Source organism: Etheostoma spectabile, chromosome 16 (assembly GCF_008692095.1).
Source record: "Etheostoma spectabile isolate EspeVRDwgs_2016 chromosome 16, UIUC_Espe_1.0, whole genome shotgun sequence".
NCBI lineage: Eukaryota > Metazoa > Chordata > Actinopteri > Perciformes > Percidae > Etheostoma > Etheostoma spectabile.
This window is the reverse complement of record NC_045748.1, coordinates 24,318,684-24,326,447: the sequence shown is the minus strand read 5'-3', so window position 1 is coordinate 24,326,447 and position 7,764 is coordinate 24,318,684. Positions and strand designations below refer to the sequence as shown.

General features: G+C 42.2%; 1 long non-coding RNA gene and 1 pseudogene across 1 annotated transcript in view; one reads left to right on the top strand and one right to left on the bottom strand.

The window, feature by feature from the left end:
• The window catches only part of LOC116704216 (uncharacterized), a 12,900-nt gene extending 10,811 nt beyond the window's left edge, over nt 1-2,089 (top strand). The window contains exon 3 of the long non-coding RNA XR_004335622.1: nt 2,045-2,089. This is a non-coding gene — a long non-coding RNA (uncharacterized LOC116704216). The remainder of the gene's footprint in view (nt 1-2,044) is intronic.
• LOC116704215 (lysozyme C-like) overlaps nt 1-7,458 on the bottom strand; it is a 17,818-nt pseudogene extending 10,360 nt beyond the window's left edge.
• Nucleotides 7,459-7,764: the final 306 nt, after the last annotated feature.

Here is a 7,764-nt window from a genome sequence, read left to right as displayed (position 1 = left end):
GGGGGGCCTAAGCGACGTCCCAATTAATTTCCTCTGTCGGACATATAGAGAGCGTGTGTGGACCGAACATCTCACATTGCCAACAGCGAAAGACGGGGCAAAACATTTCAGACCAACCTGTGTACATTAACAGTAAGTACGCTGTAACGAGTTTTCACTATAAGTCCACTGAAGCGGCTGCTGTTTCAACTTCGGCTCTCGGCAGTGGGCGGGTACTCGGTTCCCCCCGCGGCTGACGCGCACAACACACAACCCACACACACGTGTGGCGCAGGAAACCAAGGAGAACGCACAGAGACCTACAATTGAGACCAGCTTACCCTTGTTATTTGTAGATGCAATAAGTTAAAGTCCAATAAGTCCTTTTATCAAACTGTATAAATTGTGTCCCGCCCAGGATAGAAAAATATCTGCCATGTAAAGATCACACACCAATGACACAGTAACATTTTTGTCTTAAATTCACCAGCCATTTTCATATTCTACCAACATTTGCAGCATTCCTGACCTTTTTGGTAAGGTTACTAGAAAACTCAGGCCAGGGTTATTCCCCAACACAATTTCCTTTATTTTCAAAGAACTCAGCAAAAACAAATCCCCTTTTTTTGAACTTTCTATGTCACCGCAACTTCATTGCAACAAACAAATATCCATATTAGATATTGTGGCCTGCCAAGCCCTCTGCAGCGTAGACATTTTTAAAACAATCCTCCAGATGTTTTACTGACTGAGTGTCCAGCTCACACTAGCAGCACAGTACAAATGAAATCTGTGCACAATACATAAGCCCCTCTGCATTGCAATCTTCAATATCATATCAAGATGAATGTGTAAAATATAGACAAAAAGGGAACCCTATTCTATTACAAGAGTGCACAACTGTACTACTGACAATGGAGTGTAAGGGAGTTGATAACCCCCTTTCAGAACCAAATTATGGTCAAAATTAAAACTAATATGAAATGGATTTTTACTTTAATGCACTCTTAACCCTCTTTAATGAGCGGCGTCCCTGACCACCGGTGTCCACACAGTGTTCAAGGGTTACCGTCCCCTTGAGGCACCTAACCCGAAACCATAGCTCCCCGCCCCAGCTTTAACAGATCTGGGCCAAATTAAAAAAAAAAAATCAAAGTTTGTGCCATTGTTTCTCATCACAAGAGTGCAAAGAACAGACTTGTGTTCTTGGGAGAACATTGTTGCTGGTCGATATTGGAAGAATGAACTCACAAGTTCACAAGCGCACGGTTTTTGACCAATGCTTTTTTTGCTCAACACCCCCCAGCGCAGAGGCTTGCAGTGCTCCAAACGGACAGATAGGAATGAAAAAACACAACACTATACCACTTTATATATAACAATCTCTCTGCCCTGTCAGGTGTGTGTGTGTGTGTGTGTGTGTGTGTGTGTGGTGTGTGTGTTGGAAACGCCCCAAAGATGATTGAGAAGCGCCCCAAGATGGTTTCTGTCATTTAGGATCACGCTGCTGTTTGTGTACTTTCTGATACGTTTGGTTTTAGTTTATTGATGCTTAAAAACTGAGTAAAATGTCACCATTGACAGACTTTGGATCCAATATTACAAGCTGGGAGCCTTTATCCGTGATTCTTGGCTTTCCTTGTGTACTGTGGTAGGAAGTAGAGACAGGTTGTCATCTTCCCAGTTTATGGTCCTTTCAATAGACTGAGAATTTAAATGCAAGAAATCATCAATAGTAAAAATTACAATCATCTTAACCTTAAAAACAACACGGTTCATTTTCATCATTAATGGTTAAAGGGACAGTTCACCCCACAACACATATTTATAAATACATATTTTTCCATTTACCTGTACTGCTTTTTTGGTGTGAGTTGGCCAATGTTGTAGTTATACAACCAAGTAGTTTATTAATATATTATACTACATGGCAGTAAAACTCACAGCCCTGTCGGGTAACACTTTATTTAGGGTGCATAAGACCGACATGACACCCGCCATAACTATGCCATCACACCTATCATGACATTAGTCTTTTTGAATGAGTATGACTGTTGTTATTAAGTGTCATTCGTAAATATGACACTTTTAATGCAACATTAGCATTGTATGACAGGCTGATCCAATCAAGAATTTATTCATTTGCACCAAAGAGAAAATTTGTGAATATGTCAAGTTCTTTTAAATATGTCATCCACTTAAAACACTCTGTGTGTACAAGTGTTCTCTGCATGACGCCCACTATTTGAGTTATGCTATTTAACAGCAGATCAGTTTAAATTTGTTTCAAAGATAGCACATGGTACATACCTCCATTGATTTAACAATTTCTTTTATTAACAACTGTCATTAGTGAAATCAAGATTTTATTTGGTTTTAAAATGAGACAGACCAACAACAGATACAGGCTGAAATCGCCACATTTCCTTCACTGATTTGACCTGTTACATCATAAAACTAAATACAGTAAAAAAAAAAAAGTATTGCTGGTTTAACAAGAACTGTCTGTAGCTTCACTAACTGTGTTTTATTCCTGGCAGATCAAACATTCCAAGCTACCAACAGAAGCGATTCGACCCTTGCAGACGAAGATTGTAGACTTGTGTTTGCCGATGACAGTGCCTGGTTCCACCTGTTCTTTAGAGACCACATCCTGCCAAATAGGCGCTCAGGTCGCGGTTCTCGCAGTGAGCGCGCCGCCCACCCTGAACCAAACCAAAGAACATCACACCCTGCGCCACGTGTGAAGGTTCGTGAACACTAACATCACATCATCATCATCATCCATCATCATCATCATCAGATCTTACCAGGCTCTGATGCCGTGGGATCCTAACGACACCTTGGCACAATTGATCGCCACTCCACATATCTGTCCGAAGCTCTGTGAAAAATTAAAACACAATCTGGATATGAACAGTCATTTTAAAATGGGACATTAAAGTGATGTAACAGTATGTGCTTCATAATGAGTGAAGGATCAATTATCTCAAAGGTTCAGTAATATTAGCTTCACTTAGAAAATGGACCGCAATTATATTGCTTTTATCAAAACCCTTTCGTTCCCCTTCGACACAAGTCCTCTTTTGCTAAGCTCAATCATAAATGACAGGTCAGTGTGTACTCACCCCCTAAAGCATCCCCTGCTTTATCCTCAATGGGACCAGAGTCTTTGACGATCTTCCATCCCAGGATTGCTCCGGTGCTGCTTAAACCCTTGTTTGTCATCATGAAAAGCAACACTTTTGTTGACACTTTTACCGATGTTTTTACCTTTTTTCTTATGTTTTTGTCACTTTTTTTTACGTTTAAACACTACGTAACACTAACTACTTACTAACTTTGTTTTACAGTTATTTTTGGAATTTATGGTCGATTAACCTCATGAATAGAAATTATCCTAATGTTTGGCTTAGAAAAGCAGAAATTAGGAATTATTTAGACTAAAATTGAAGGAATGGATGTTAATCACAGACTGGAATAGGTCCTTTTACTCAATACTATTTCAATACCACTTCAATGTTTTTTTCAAATGCATTAATTGAAAAAGACGCCCCAAAATTAATGAAAGTAGAAATTTGTACTTGCCAAAGAGCGTTGTGTGGAATCAATCAGGTTATTTTGGGGGAATTAAAAAAACATTTGATATAGGAAAACAGGTCATTTGACCGAGGACAACAAGGGTTAAAATTCCACTGAATCACTCTTTTAGCCCAGGAGGGTCGTTATCTTCCACTTCTTTGTGTTGGCGTCACTAGTAAGACTCTGGTTACCTGGTCCTCAGATCTCTCAGGGTAAATCCGACAGCTAGCTAGACTATCTGTCCAATCTGAGGTCTATGGTTACCTGGTCCTCAGATCTCTGCAGGTAAATCCAGACATCTAGCTAGCTATCTGTCCAATCTGAGGACTATGGTTACCTGGTCCTCAAATCTCTGCAGGGTAAATCCAACACTAGCTAGACTATCTGTCCAATCTGAGGACTATGGTTACCTGGTCCTCAGATCTCTGCAGGGTAAATCCAGACAGCTAGCTAGACTATCTGTCCAATCTGAGGCTATGGTTACCTGCTCCTCAGGTCTCTGCAGGGTAAATCCAGACAGCTAGCTAGACTATCTTCCAATCAGGACTATGGTTCCTGGTCCTCATCTCTGCAGGGTAAATCCAAACAGCTAGCTAGACTATCTGTCCATCTGAGGACCATGGTTACCTGGTCCTCAGATCTCTGCAGGGTAAATCCAGACAGCTAGCTAGCTAGACTATCTGTCCAATCTGAGGAACTAGGTTAACTGTTAAATTTTGAATCTGAGTTTGTACACTATCAAGCATTTTCTACTGAGCGCATCTCTCATCGTTCCGGCTGCGTTCTGGTTTTGTTCCGTCCTCCGCTACCCGCCACGTCTCAGAAGCGAGCGTCTTTCGCTGACCTCAGATTTTAATTGTCTCTACAAGAACTTTACAGAACAATTACGTGTTTGTTAAAGTATTATCTACCTTCCCCCTCCATGCACTCCTGTAATTAAACTCCACGCCTTCTCTTTTCTGGTGTTGTCCTGAAACAAAGGATCTGTGGGGCGTATTGTTTTTCCAACCTCAAGATGAATCTCTCGTTGTTCGTAGTGTTGAAGAGACGCATACAATAATGGGGTAAACTTGGTAAACTGTTAATGCCTTGGGGTCTTGTTGTCGAGTTTGGAGTTGGTCGGTGCACGCGGTGGCGGTATTACATCCATTCATTGCACAAAAGCGAGCCGAGCCGAAGGCAAAGCTCTATACTACTGATAAGTTTTTTGTTCCTACTCTCACCTATGGTCATGAAGGCTGGGTACAACAGGCCAAAATGGGTTTCCTCAGGAGGGGGGCTGGCGTCTCCCTTAGAGATAGGGTGAGAAGCTCAGTCCTCCAAGAGGAGCTCGGAGTAGAGCCGCTGCTCCTTCACGTCAAAAGGAGCCAGTTGAGGTGGTTCGGGCATCTGGTAAGGATGCCTCCTGGGGCCCTCCCTAGGGAGGTGGTCCAGGCACGTCCAGCTGGTAGGAGGCCTCGGGAAGACCCAGGACTAGGTGGAGGGATTATATCTCCAACCTGGCCTGGGAACGCCTCGGGATCCTCCAGTCAGGCTGGTTGATGTGGCTCGGGAAAGGAAGTTTGGGGTCCCCTACTGAGCTGCTGCCCCCGCGACCCGACACCGGGATAAGCGATAAGAGAAGGATGGATGACGTCTGCTGTTTTTAAGACTTGAAATTAGATTTGAGGCCATAAATTCGTTGAAAAAATTTACTAAAGTAAATCAAGTGAGAAGTAGGCTTATTTCTCCATAGACTTTAACTTCTGTTTACAAAGAGTAGAGTTGCCCCCTGTTGAAAACTAGGCATGAAAGTTGCTGCTTGATTAGGAAACAACAGGACTAGTGTCAAACAAAAAATAGGGAAATTGAGGGCTGAGGTTCATCACTGACCCTGCAATCAATGTTGCATGCGTTCTTTGTGGGCGGTGGCGTGCGGCCGTCGTTACACCCCAGCGGCTGTTTGATCTGGAAGATGCCGTAGTCAGTGGATCCGTCTGAGTTAGGGTTGATGGCTGCCGTGCTGTAACTCGACTCCCACTTGCTCAGACAAACCCCTGCAGAAGAACAGAACAGTCCCCCCAAGCCCCTTAAAAGACAACATTGGACGTCCCCGTCTGAAGGTCAATGACTACGTTTACATACACATAAAATTCCAGTTTTTGCCCTTATTCTGAAAAAGACAGTATTCGACTAACTGTTTACATGGCTAATTTCGTCAATATTCCTAATGGTCCCCTTTACACGTAGCCCGTGCAACATGTGAGCGTCCCACTCATTCCTTCAACCACTTCTTGAAAAGATCGGCTTAGTGATGATCCAAACACCTGTTGATATCCAGCTTTGGTAATGTTTAAGTAGCGTTTTTTTGCGATACGATAAGAGAAGTTGAGATATAATCGGAATATTTACGGGATAGATTGCTAAAACCTGCCCCCCGTGTAGAATTTGTTAATGTATCCCTCAATGATGTAATTCTCCTTTGCCATTGATTGTATAAGGTTATATGTGGTGTGATACTGCATAATGTTCCCATCTGAGCAGTGTGAAGTGGTTCAAGAACTGTGTGTAGCTATTTTATTTATTAATTTTTAGTTTTTAATTTTTTCCTCTTTGTTGCTGTTTGAGCCTTGTGGTTGGTTTGTAGTATGTTGCATCTTTGTCGTTTCTTCTATGTAATTGAAAATGTATAAATAAAGTTCATAAAAAAAAAAGTTTTTCATTCTTATCAGGTCTGCAGCCTTGCAAACTGTCAGCTGGTTGGTTTGTGTACAGCAACCATAGCAAGCACAGGCTGAGCATCAGGCAAGAGTTGTAAACTGTACAAACTGCAGTAAAAACCCAGATTGAGTAACCGTTGTCAAAGATCCTCTAGAATCCCACGTCTTAATCAGAAAATGCTATTGAAGAAGGCCTTATTTGGAATATCCAAATGGAATATTCTGTTTACATTAGCTGTTACAAAACCGGAATTATCATATTCAAAATAATAGTGGAATGTTGGTGTTATGTAAACACACTCAACTACTAAGATTGAGATGTGGTTGAAACCTTGAGATTATTATCTACCTACTTTTTTTTCCAAGGTCAAAATAAACCTTTATGCACAATTTGCAGGTGATTTTTCAAATTAAAAACTACTGAAGATGTGTAATCAGTCACCATGACATTGAGATGACCCTGCCCGGTAGGTGATTAGGAGGCGGTCTGAGTGCGAGCTGACACCTGAATCCACTCTGCCTGATTGCCTCTGTCCTATTTAAGATGGCTGGGGCTGAGCAGTTCAGAGCTCTGTGCCTACAGTCAGCAGGGTCTGCTCTTGTGTGACTTGGGTTCTGGTTTGGGTCTGGTTTGTTTTTCATACACTCACCTTCCTGCATGCAATCACTACACAACTGAAATACATGTTTTTATCCTATTTATGTAATATTTAAATTGTTTTTAATTCCATGCGTGGGGCTCCCTTCTTTTGTTGTGAATTTGAGCTGGTTCATGATATCTACTCACATTTTTTTCTTAAAGTCCCATGGCTGAAAATTTCACTGAGGATTTTTAACACTAATAATATAGTCCCCCCCCACCCAGCCTGCCTATGGCCCCCCAGTGGCTAGAAATGGTGATGGGTGTAAACCGAGCCCTAGGTGTCCTGCTTTGCCTCAGATGGGCCGATCTGGAATCTTGCTCCTTAAGAGGCCCTTAAAACTGATGTGATTTAGCACCATCATAATAAAGATGCATGTAAATGAGTATATTTCCTGCACCAGATACAGTATCTGCAGACAGGCTCATACTCACAGTCAGCCAGGCTCACGCCGCGTAGCCTCCATCCGTTGGCCTTCAGCACTCGGGCCCATCACAGCGCTGGTAGACCTTGGCGCTGGCCAAAGCCACGAAGAGCAGAAACACAAGACACCTCATGATGGATCTCTGTTGGAACGAATGGTTCACAACTGCTGCTAAATGTCCTTTTATAGTCCCTCAGCTCAGCTGACACCCCTGTGGCTGCTTTATTCAAACGCATAATCCTCGTTACTTTGAATGTCGTCCGTTCCCACAAACATGTTGAAAGAGGTGAAATTCCACTTTTCACTCAGTTTAACTTTGAGCAGCTGTTTGTTTTGTAAAACGGCAAATTATCAGTGTGACTGTAGGACAAGGTAAAGTCCGGTAGAGCTCTGGTACAATCATTTTGAAAATGAAAATTTCTATCTGAAATGTCTACCC